The following is a 13,311-nucleotide window of genomic DNA, read 5'->3' as shown; positions in this document are numbered from 1 at the left end:
TTGCACTCCTCTTGTTTAACGCCTCACTTACATAACACCAGCATCACCTATGGGCTGTAAGAGGACAAACACAATGACATGATTTGGTTGCCAAAATTAATAAATCAAACGTGACATTGTTGAGGTTTAATCCGTTTATAGGGCTGCATATTGTAGAATCATAAACATGTTTTTCTTCCATTGCTATGATTTGCACAAATGCTTTTAAACTTCAAAACATGTCCAGCTGTAAAGCTTTAAGAAGATGTTCAATGGGAGTATTTAAAGGGATAAAGTCTCATTCAGATACACCAATGTCCTGTGCTGTTTACCCTGCAGCCACAACACAATATGATAATGCCCAAGTGAATAGTGGGGGAAATGGGTTTGGTAAAATGATGAATTATGATAAATGAGGCCATAGCATAGGCATGAAGGAGTGGAAATCACCCCTCTAATGCACCGTGGTGTTGGTGTGAGTATGTGTTCTGGTGAGCCAAATCTCTGAAGATCACAGGACCAGTGACAAAAATACTCCGATTGGATAGAAAGTGAGGGTTGTGCCTGCAGGGAGACCTTGTTGGACAGATTGAGAGAGGGATGGATGGAGGAGGGGGATGAAAAGGCCGCCTGCCAGACACATATATTAACCCAGGACTCCCCCCTCAACACCAAGCCTCTGATCCCTTCACCTCAGTGATTTAACATTGCAGGACCTCTCAACAGAGAACATTACTAGCTTGATGCAGTGTTGTGTCTACAAAGCTCCTCCAACCCGGAAAGACTTTAGCAAACTGTTTTCATTTTCATTCATTTAAATTTCTCAAAAAATAACAAATCACCCAGGCTACCTGGTGTAACTAAAACTTGCTCTATAGTCAGTAGGAATAAAGATATTAAAGCCTCTCTTGGAGTCGCTACGGCAATCAACAACAAATCGATCAATCCCATTGGACACGCTGGTGGTCGAGCTTATGCTTCATGTCCCCATCGACCGATTCGCACCACACACAGAGATCCTGCTGGCTACAACTCTCAGCCTGCATGGCTGAACAGGAGTTCTTGCAACACATAGTTTCAAATAATTTGAATTAACTGCATGCTACAGGTATTTAAGAAATTAAATCAGTGCTGATTGTTTATAGGGACTAATCATCTGCTTGGCTTTAAAGGTGACATATTATGCTTCCTTAAACGGGTCAGGATGGGTCTAGAGGCTATATACAAAATGTTCATTACATTTTTGTACAAAATCATTCCTAGTTAATGAGATCTTAGTCTGCTTAGTTCTGCCTACTCCTTTCAGAATTAGGTGTTTTAAGGCCTCTTGTCACCTTAAGTTTAAATAAACTGCTGCTGGCCACACCGCCAAACTTATCGTTTACACAGATATGCAAATATACAACTGTGTTTTTGAAAAGCAGAAGAGACTCCTGCACAAACAATAATTCAGCAAGTGGTTTCAAAATAGTAAGTCAACAACAAAACACTTATGTTTTCCAGCAGCCATTGTAGAGTGCAGAAAGAAGTAAAACCAGCTGGCCAAACATGCTGGAGCTTCACTGAGGTTGCTAGGTAACGGCACAGTGCCCTTCAGATGTGACTCAACAACTGTGAGGTTTTTGAAATGGCTCATTTTCCAAACACTGTAAAACATTAACTTTTGGTTACTGAAAAAAAAGAAAAAAAAAAACAGCTGGGTGTTTTATTTTTTCATGTGTTAGAAGTAGTTGAGCCCAAAATGGGAGTATAAAAAGAGTGAATGGGTTTATAAAGGAGGAATACAACCTCATATGTATTCAGCTTGACCTCAATTCAACAGCTTTTGGATATTTGAGACACTAAAATGTTCCCAAATAGTTTTCCAGTTGGTTTTAGAAAGGATAAAGCAGGATAATATTGGCCTCCATCCCAAAGCAAGACCTCGAAACTTGTGAACTCTTTTCAAAAGATGGGTCTGTGCCAGGAGACCAACCAATTTACATAAAGTCTACCAATTCTGCCAAGAGGAATGGGCAAATTTCCACAAATATACACAGTTACCTGTAAAACAAATACACCAAAGTATATCAATAATGAAAAAAAAATAGCTGATGAGAAAAAAAAAACCCTTTTTATATCCTTATCTTTTTATTCATCTCCCACTTGCACAAATACACATTTTACAGCGTAAGTACATTTTCTGCTTTGAGGACTCGACAGACATCACAAGTCAGGCTCATGCCCCACCGTGATGACAGCTAATATGGTATTGGTATGGTGCGCTGATTTATTCTTGTGTTAGTGTAATTCACACAGCTTCATAGGGTGAGGGCCCCTAACAGCCCCTCCCTACAGTGTGGCTTAGTTCCCTCCCTCAGGAGCCTGGTTCAGACACTCAATCCACCCTGCTAATTGGCCCCTGATGCCTCTGCAGTGAATCAGGTACCTGGAAACACATTCTCACACTGCTGCTCCAACACTGAACAGAAGCTAAAATTAACAAAGCAAAGCAAAGGGAGGAAAATGACTAAATCCTGGAAGTTTTGGTAAGTCTTTCAGAAACTTTTTTTTTTCATGCTGAATGAACATTAACTAAATGTTCAACCGGAAATTGCTAAGATGTATAGTTGGATTTGAGAACCTTGTTTTACATCTACATATGCACACCTCAGTGACGTGCGGTCAGGGGAGGCAGGTGAGGCAGAGCCTCACCTATGGTCATGGAAAAATAATATATAATAATAAAATCATTTATGTTGTTATTTTCACCCTGTGGTTTGTACTATAAAGTACCTATTTTTTTTACTTAGCTTAACCAGTTCTGATTAATTTTACCTCAAAATCGCTGGATTTTCGCATTTTCCCATTCAAATGCGTGGAAGCGAAGCCGGTGAGGCAGCAGCGAGCTGGCTGTATGCCAACAATAAAATGGCTAAAAGCATTTAATATATGGACTGATAATCCATAATTTAGCTTATGTATATAATGTACAGTGTTGTTTTTGTCACCAACTGTGTTTGTATCGTGTTTTGTGTGAGGAGGAGCGATCAGAAACGCCAGAGAACAGACTCCAGGAGAGGCAGGCAGTTCTCTTGCCTCATGGCAGGGGGCGCTCATGATCCCAGATATTGTGACTCCACAACTGCAGAGTAAGACACAGTGAGCTAGCCATGGAGCTAGCCACACAGTAAATAAGCAAAGTACAGCGATATATTTGTTTTCTCCTCTCTGCCGACGTCAACATGAAAGACTACTTTTCTACACTTTAACAGTTTTCTAAAGTGGATTTTCAATTGAAGCAGGAGATAATAACTAAAGGAAGACCAACACCGGACTGAAAGTTTTGTTTCGAGACAGTTTTATTTTTCTTAAACGGAGTAGAAAAGACATGCCGAGGATAGACTTGGTTTTGGATGAACGGATATTTCTGTGCAGAATTTGCGGTGCACGGATTTCATTGACAAGTAAAGGTAAGCCAGCAATAAGATGTTTTTTAGTTTTTTATGAAATGTGCGTTTTGTGGGCTACAGTTTGGATGTCTAAGTAATTCAGTAAAGTAGAAGCGGTAGCTAATCTAGTTTTTTTTTTAGTGTTAAATCCTAAAACATGTTGGCAGTTGCTATAGCAACGAGTCTGCATAGCTTGGTGAATACCTCTTTCCCTTTGCTGTGGATCGTAGCACGAAATTAATACCTACATTTATAAGTTTCACTGAGTTAACGCGGCTATGGATGACATGTAAAAGATTAGTCTTTTTGCAAGGGCATTCAACCACCAGATGACAATGTTGCTCTAATCAAAACTGTAGTTAGCTAGAAAATAAAAACTTCATTGGTTGATTGGTCCACGTGGTTCTTTTTTCCCCAGTGATTCCAGTGATCTTTTTCCCAGTTCACATCTGCTCCATCCTTTGACCACCATAATAAATACTGACCACTGCGAACAGGGAGCATCTGTTAAGGAAGAATTTCTAAAATAGGTTAACTTTGGAAAAAGTTTGGCTCTCTCTCTCTTCCTTAGATCCCAGGTCCTCTCGGCNTTTCTACACTTTAACAGTTTTCTAAAGTGGATTTTCAATTGAAGCAGGAGATAACTAAAGGAAGACCAACACCGGACTGAAAGTTTTGCTTCAAGACAGTTTTATGGTTCTTAAACGGAGTAGGAAAGACATGCCGAGGATAGACTTGGTTTTGGATGAACGGATATTTCTGTGCAGAATTAGCGGTGCATGGATTTCATTGATAAGTAAAGGTAAGCCAGCAATGAGATGTTTTTTAGTTTTGTTTTTTTGTTTTTTTTTTATGAAATGTGCGTTTTGTGGGCTACAGTTTGGATGTCTAAGTAATTCAGTAAAGTAGAAGTGGTAGCTAATCTAGTTTTTTTTAGTGTTAAATCCTAAAACATGTTAGCAGTTGCTATGGCAACGAGTCTGCGTGTAACGTGGCGAATACCTCTTTCCCTTTGCTGTGGATCGTAGCACGAAATTAATACCTACATTTCTAAGTTTCACTGAGTTAACGCGGCTATGGGTGACATGTAAAAGATTAGTCTTTTTGCCCCCCAGAGTTGTATGCATGCGCGAAATTTCCGTACGTCCAATAACATACATGGTGTCTATATAGTCGTAAGTCAGTGCCTCACCAGCAATGAACCTCACCGTCACTGGCACACCTGACTCTCTATCAACACATTTAATTCAATGATTAAAATATTACAATGTGAAATAGCACATATTAACAATGGCATATTTTTTCCTGGCAAATATGATGCTGTTGCTGTGTGATATCAGAATATGAAAATGAAAGTTTGGATATGAGGTTGGAGAAAATAATCTATTTTTTGGAATGTTTTTTTTATTATTGACTATTACACCCACAAAACAATTTTGAAAAAAAATGTTGAGACATTGTTTATGTCTAAGGGACACAGGTAAATTAATTTAATTAGGGGAAAAAAATCAGGTCTGAGAATAATACCAAAAAGTAACACTTACAAGTTAAAAATACAATAAAGTTGGGAAACAGTTTTAGTCTCTTATTTTACCAAAAATATAAAGGCAAAGAACCAAACAAGAACAAAAACACTAACAAAATCAAGCACAAATCTCTTACAAGAACTCTAAACTGCAAGGGCATTCAACCACCAGATAACAATGTTGCTCCAATCAAAACTGTAGTTAGCTAGAAAATAAAAACTTCATTGGTTGATTGGTCCACGTGGTTCTTTTTTCCCAGTTCACATCTGCTCCATCCTTTGACCACCATAATAAATACTGACCACTGCGAACAGGGAGCATCCCAGAAGNACAGGGAGCATCCCAGAAGAGCAGCATATTTAGAGATGGTCTGACCCCGTGGTCATGATATAGCCCTTATCAACATCACTCATCATCACCTTGCTGAGTAACATTTCATACCCACTAACAGGTGTCACGATTAAGAGATAAGCAACGTCATTTACTGGTCACAATGTTATGCCTGATGAATGTTCTTTGTCTTTTAAATCTAATAGACTGAGTTGCACATCTTTTTAGGTAATTATCCTGTGAATTTTGCTTCCACAGACTATTTTTTTTTTAAGTTTTACAAAATTAATAACTTCAACATTATCACATAAACTCACCTTTTCACCTAAACACCACGCTCCAGGCAATCACATTATAATGTCTTGGATCGAAGCAACATAATCATCTTATGCATGATGTGAATTTGAACTGCAACCTCTCAGCTGTCGGGTTCCATATTTGGGGAGCCGTTCATGTCCTGTCCAGCCCCCCCACCCCTCACCTTGTGTTGGGGGTGGAGGGAAATCAGCATGCTGAAGGCAGCAGCTTTGGGACGTCCAGTGAGCGCTTGGGTAAACCTGCTTCTATATATATGCAAATCCCATTCATTCCACTTCTCGGGAGTAATTGACAATCTATGAAGGTTATTGATTGACTGCAAGGATGTCTTTATGCACATTGGTTGTCAGCTGACATGCATGTGTTCATTTGTTTGTACGTGTTAATACAGAAGATAAGGATGTTTCAGACTAAGTGGGATCCTAACTAATGGAAAAATGGTTATCTCCTCATGCAGTTTAACTTTTTACTTGGTCTCAACTGCATATTAATTGGAAAACATACAAATGAATTTACTGAAGGATACAGATAAAGCTCCCTTGTAATAACAGTTAATGACTAGTACTAGATACTACTACCACATGTAAAGTATTGCTGGTTATTTCAGTAAGCAGCGTTACTTTAGATGAACTGAGTTCCAGACTTTTGGTAGGAACTTTGTTAGCAAAGTTTCTCAGTAACACAGACTGGATCATGTGGGAAAACACTTTAGACTTTAAAAGGGATAATATAATCATAGCTAAATATTCATCTTTCACTTTGGCTTTATATGAAGCATACATTTTCTTGCTTTATTAAGTCTAATGCTATTAATGAAGAAAGAAGATCAAAATATAAATGTATTTAATTTTATGCTCATATCACTGTCAGCCCATTATTTGTGTTTTTGCCTGTTTTTCAGTGGCAATGGTTGTGTGAGGCCGAAATCATACTTGGGATTAGAAAAACTTGAATGTCATTGACTTATTACCGGTCATTTCATGATGTAAGTGTCTTAGGCTTCCACTTCTTATGGGCACCACTGAAAGATTTTTTTTTTAAATTGAAAACTCTAAAGCATTTAAATCCATTGCGTTGTATACAATGGCAGCTCTACTACTCGGCATGTAACTTCCTTTACTTATGTTCTTTAACCTTCTTTGTTTCTGCTGCAAAAGTCTGCGACCATGAGGAGTTCCTGCAAAATCTGGCCGTTTGTAAGACAGTGTGCTGTGTGAGTGCATTTGCACATCTGTGCATTTGCTGCTCTTTTTGCAAGCCTGCCACCTCAGCAAGAGCGGGCGGCTCTGTAGAAATTAAAAAGCAGATATACGTGCACACAAACACAACTGCTGTTCAGTTTTTCCTCTGTGTAAAACTGGCCCCCATATGTGTGATCACAGGAGGAGGAGGAAGGGATGAGTATTTACCGGCTGACCAATGGCTCAGTGACAGATTGAGATTGGGATGCTTTCGGCACGAGGACGATTTATGGGCTCTTTATGCCACTTTCCTTCTAAATTACAGCTGGCCCGACAACAATGAGATGACCCGAGAATCAGGTCTGATGGTCCAAAGCCTCCCCTGGGGTTAACAGTCCCTGACTCGACCCCTCAGCTCTCCATTTTAAACTCCCATCCAGCAGCTCACCCTCTTCCACGTCTCAAAAACAATCCGGCGAAAGAAAATAGTTGAATATTTTACTGACATAGAGATATAAATCAGTTTATATTTGGTTTTAAAGAGTGGCAGTCGTTTCCTCCTATCTGGGACTCAAACTATGACTAACAAAATTATCTGTTTCTGTGATTATTATCATAATTTCTGCGGGTTTCCATCTTCTTCCTGCTGTCACTTTGGCGAGGTCTGTTAATGTTTACCCCCTGCAGGGCAGAAGATGGGCCACCTACATCGATTTCACACCCGAAGCTCGGATAAAGAGGAGAAAATCAGCTGGTCTGCTGTCATCTGTGCTTTTGATGTGTGCAAACACCAACTGCACCAAGCTAGAGCCTTTAGCCAGATAGAAACGGTGGGATCCATTTGAATTATGCACCATTTTACAGCGGCTTCCATATGGAGTGAACACATACAGTAATTCATTGTTTGAATGTCTAAACTGCTGGACCCAATTATGTAATTGCATTTGATTAAGTGGTATTAATGTGTCTCTTATAGTTATTATTTATTCATGACAAATTATTTAAGAACAAATCAAGATCAATTTAGATTGCATGAGGGAAGACAGTCACAAAGAAGGTGAAGGTTTTAAAAGCTGTTGAATCTGAATTTAGTTGCAACTTGGTTGGTTTGCTTCAAATCCATGTTTATTGGTGCTAAAATAAGAGGCGATGGTGTTAAGCTACTGTATAACTGTGAGTTTGTCTGAAATTGCAATGAGTTTACATGAAAAACAGGAAGAACTTCACAAAGTTGGTAAAAAATTAATCACCCCACCGATGAAAAATAAAGAACCTGACAAACTGTTTTCCAATCTGAAATGTGTTTAATCTGAAAAACAAAAATCCTCTTGGGGAAAAGTTTTATATCCTTATTTCTGATCTGTGGTTGGTTTACTTTTAAATAGACAAAAACAGAAAAGAGTTACTCAGCCACAACTTTCTGAGATTCTTTCATCAACATAAAATAAATAATGGGGGAAAAGCCCAATCCAAGCAAACCTTTACAATCACATTCATGAACATATATGATGACGTCTAGTCGTAGCAGGAGTTTATATAGAACGTAGGTGGAACCCAAAAAGATAGAGTTGAAAATGTTTGATAATCCAGGTAGGCCAGAGGTCGGCAGTGCCTTCAGAGAGGTGGGGAAGGTTGTTTATGGTGATCCTGTCACGTTCAGTCTCTCTGGGACAATCAGGAGATTAAGTGTTGAGGAGCGGCTGCAGTCACATGCCATTACTCACTCTCTGCATCACAATTAGAGCAAATGGCGCATTACAGGGAAATTATCATCAATATGATATTAAGAGACGCTGGCTAAACCAATCAGGGGCAGAGTGCTTATTCCACTGGTAACCAAAGATGACTCTGAGTTGGCGGGACATGGAGGTGACACTGGCATGGCCTCAGAGAGCTGAGATGAGCTCCAGAGAGTTTATGCTGTTGCGTTAGAGTCACACTAGGAAAACTCCATCAAAGACAATATCTAAATCAAAATCTCTTTTTCGTCAAATCTAGTCCAAACCTTTTTTTTTAATGAATCACCTAAACAGATTAACCTTTCTTTGATATTCTTGCAGTTTATTAAAAGGGGGAGAGGGGAGAGGATGGTCATGCATTTTCAACACATAATGCCATCTTATAGCACAATCAAGTAACTATCACTATCAAGTAACTACAAAATTAAGTTTGCATGGCAGTTCAGACCTTTGGGATGGGCCAGATGGAGGCAAAGCTTTGTGCAATTAATTTAGAACAATTCACAGGAGAAATAAATGCATTGTAAAAACTGTTTATAGTTTCAATATGCTTGTTGTTATAATCATTATATTACACCTGCAGCTATGGGAAATTTAGTAGTAATCAATAGGGTATTAGTCACAATGCACTAATTCAAATATGAGCAAATTGTGTTTAGATTCCACACATCGTAAAATAATCAGGCTTCTGCCTTTAATTTTGTTTTTCTGACAGAATTCATAATTCATTTCCGTTTCTGGTTTGGAAATATTGTTAAAAAGTTGTGAGTTTATCACCAACAAATCAATTAGGCTGCGTAATACCTGAGTCTCATTAACAGCAGCCTGCGGCAGATTTCCCAGCATGACTTGTGTCAAGGTGCTCCTGCAGTTCGAGGGATCATATCGCACTTTCTGATGAAATAGCCCTGCAACCGAGGATTATCTTTGTCAAAGCTAATTTATCTGAGGCCTTTCTTGTTTTACATTATAAAATAGACAGCAGTAGTGACAGAAGACCATTAAGACCATACCCTGGGGAAAAGCTGCCCTACTCGTCCGTCCTGCTGGTGACAAAAGTGGTGTCAGATAACTTTAAAGTTTACTTATATGATGAAATGTACAGCAACTCCACTCATCAGGCAGAGTGAAAACATAACCTTTCACCAGATTGTTTTGGCATGTGATGAATTAGCAATTCTGAGCGCTTTATAAATACCATCCTAGAACGAAATTCAAACACATTCTTACTTATCTCTTTGTGAATGATAAAGAGATAAGTAAATTAACTTTTGGTTTGAAAAAAAAAAAAACAAAACAAAACAAAAAAACTCTCAAATCCTGCCGTTTTAAAATCAGCCGTGATTTTTCAGTCCTGTACTCATTTCCCTCACTTTTCCTCCCTGCACTCCAACCCTCTCCCCTTCATTACTTCTCCATATGTAGATAGCCTCACATTATTACTTCCCTGCCTTATTTTGCTGACACAACGCTAGCCAAATGAAGTGAGATATACGGCGGAGCTTATTGGTGGAGATGGCCAATCCCTTCTGGCCAAAACCATTAACAGAATGGACCACACTTTGTCTCCTCGTAGTTTTCAAATTGTTGTGTGCTGAGGGGATGGAGCTATTTTTAGAGCTTAATCAGATGTGGAAAAATAAGAAATAAACAACAAATCAACTCTTTCAGCTGTCTGCAGGTTTCTGCTAAGGTGGTGTGTGAAAAATAATTACCATAACTGGATCCTATATGCAGCTTGTAATGTGCAGCAGTGAAAAAAAACAAAACAAAAACAAAGCATTATATCGCCACAGAAAGCTGATGGGATTGTCAATTAAAATAAGAAGATGAAAATATAAACAAGAAGTTGATAATAAATTAAAGCAGAACCCTCAAAATGAGTTGTTGCACGTGGCACTCTGTTATAATTGAATCTTTTTTTTTCTCTCTGGTGGGGTTAGCTAATGGCTCTACAGTGGCACTGTTGTAGTAAAAAGGTCCTGGGTCCAAATCCCATTCCCCCTCTTCTGCATGGAGTTTGGATCATCCCCCAGTACTTGCGTGGGTTCATTTTAGGATACTCCGGCTTCCTCTCACATTACAGAAACATGATTGTCAGGTTAATTGGTCTCTAAATTACTGATAGCTACTAGCATGGTTGACTGTCCTGTGTGTCTCTGTTTTTTTGTGACCCTGCAAGGAAAAGCAAGTATAGACCACGGATCTAAGCATGCATGGTTTTATTCCGTCTTATTAGACTGATGGAAAACGTGTCTTCTAAAGTTTAAGTTTTAAACAGGACAGGTGGACAACCTCTATGTTTCAGTTCTCCAAGTTGAACTCTAAGTTTTGCTTGAAGTTGAATTGAATCTTATAAAGGCAATTGAAACGGGATTTAATTTTGAATTTGACTGCAGTAAAGTGGATTTTAATTGGGCTGAAACAGAGTAGACTGCACAATGAAGCAGATGGTTGCACTGTTGCAACAGAGTTTTCATGTTTTACCCATAAATACAGTTCTCTCCAAGTAACCTGGCTTCCTCCCAAGGTTTAAAAACACACACACATGGTCTCTCTAAGTAGCCCAGTGAGCATGTGCAGTGCATGGTTGTCTGTCTTGTGCATCTGTATGTTGTATGGTAAACAGCTGACCTGTCCAGGGTGCACCTGTCTCTTTCTGTAATGTATGGTGGACGTTTCATTAAAGCCGCAGTATGTAAACTTTTTTAGAAAAAAATGTTTTTTACATGTTTGTTAAAAATGTTATGTCATGATAGCAAGAGACAAAAAAAATCAAGCTCTCCTTCCTTCTTCCTGTAGTTCTATTGTCATCTCCTCAAATACTTTGCTCATGATCAGAAACAGCTAGTCAGAGCCAGACAGTGACAGAAATCTTGAGCAGTGCGTACACTAGAGTGATTGACAGTGCTAAGACCGTCCTCCTGGTTTTGATTGGTTGTTTCTGCAGATGGCAATAGTAGCACTGGGAGGAGATCAATCTTTTCACAGATTATCTGTCTCCTGCTATCTGGACATACAGTTCATTTAAATGTAAACATACTTTTAGCATTTGAGATGAAGCAAGTAAAAATAAAGTGAACAATTTGAAGCATGTTATCTAATTGCTTCCATCCCAACAGCATAAGCAACATAAATAAATTGAATTGTGCACAAATCATTTTCTAAAGTAACTCTGAGATATAAAAGCTTTTTTAAGGTGAAAACTGGGTCACTGTTAATGAAGCTACACCTTTAAGAAATAAAATCCTGAATATTATCTGCCACTGAAAACACCTTATGAGTGTTTGTGCAGGTTGGTGCTACAGTTTGGTTTGAGTGTGTGTGCTCATGCAGGTATGCTGTAATATGTGTATACGTTTTGGGTGGTGTGTGTGTGTGTGTGTGTGTGGAGGTGCGGGTGGGGAGGGGAGAGAAAGCCACAGCCAGTGTGGGTCTAGGTGTGGTGTGGCCGGCCCGGCTCATTTCACAGCTGTATAGGGATTAGGTGGTGGAGTGCGGTGGGGTAAGCTGTCTCTTTTATCTCATTCAAACATGTTGCTAATTCAGCAGAGAGCGGCTGCCGCGGGAGCCTGTGCCGCTAAGCGCTGTATCATTCTCCCTGCCGTGAATAAACTGCTAGTCCTAATCCCCAATCAGGCGCCGTGACACGGATTATCACCCGCGACAAGCACAGCGACCTGGCAGAGAGGAGGAGAGAGGAAAGGGACTGTCAGGATGGGGCAGGAAAGGGAAAAGGAAAGGTTGAGGTTAAAACATGGGGGGTGGGGAGGATGATTGTGGCGGAGTTGGGAAAAGAGGATGCAATGAGCAAGAGACAAGCAAGACAATTTCTTATTTAAGAAGTTACCTGAATGCCTAATGAGGAATTACCATGGTTTCAGTTTGTTGTTCTTGTTGTCCTGTCTGCGTTCCCACTTCTGTATGTTTACGTCCTGTATCTGTAGATTAAATCCGGCCCAGAGGGCTGCACGACATGCATGTGGGACGAAGAGGTTCAAACAAGACCCCAGAGAGAGTAGGGCCAGTTTTTCTTCCAGTGCTCTGCGCCTTTCCTCCACCGTGTGTGTTTACTCCTCAGTTAATTGAGATCTAATTGCTGTAACACGGTATAAAGCCCCAGCCTGGCCTGCCGCTGGGGAAATATCGCTAACAGCCAGTTTCTCCCGCGTGGGACTGTGGGTAGCAGAGATGTCACAACTACTTAATCTCAAAAGCAGATCTTTTAAAAACAAACATTTGTAACGTCAAATAAGACAGAAAAATCCCGGTGATCTGCACTGAAACCCTGAAACTCCCATCTGCTGGCCTGCTTTGTGTTTGCCAACTTTATGTCCTGTGAAATCCGTTCATATCTTCGGGAAGTAGAGTGCAAACTTTTCTATATACCATTACTGCTTTCTGGGATCCTGATGAGTCTGGTGTTAATAAAGCAAAGCAGCAGATTCCAATCAGGTATTGAAACGAGCCGAGGAAGTGCTTCGGTTTGCCTCCGAGGCGGATGTTGCCTCCAAGGAGACACAATTATCAATGGCATGAAAAAGAGATGAGGTATTGATATAGTTATGAAACCAATGTTTCAAAACATGCCATGTCATCAGCACAGCAAGATGAGATATTAAATATACATCTTCCTTTCAGTGTGATTATAGAATTACAGCTTAGAAAGGGGGAGGCAGACAGAAACATCCAAAAGCATTAGATCATCTCTGTTGTTGATGATTTTTTTTCTTTGATACAGTATGCAAAAAAGTTCATAAAAGTGAACTGTTGTACCTAATTTAATTTAGGGAGTTATATATATATA

This window comes from Poecilia formosa, unplaced genomic scaffold (genome assembly GCF_000485575.1).
Source record: "Poecilia formosa unplaced genomic scaffold, Poecilia_formosa-5.1.2 Scaffold10, whole genome shotgun sequence".
Classification (NCBI taxonomy): Eukaryota; Metazoa; Chordata; class Actinopteri; order Cyprinodontiformes; family Poeciliidae; genus Poecilia; species Poecilia formosa.
The sequence above is the reverse complement of the archived record's forward strand: the minus strand, read 5'-3'. Positions refer to the sequence as shown.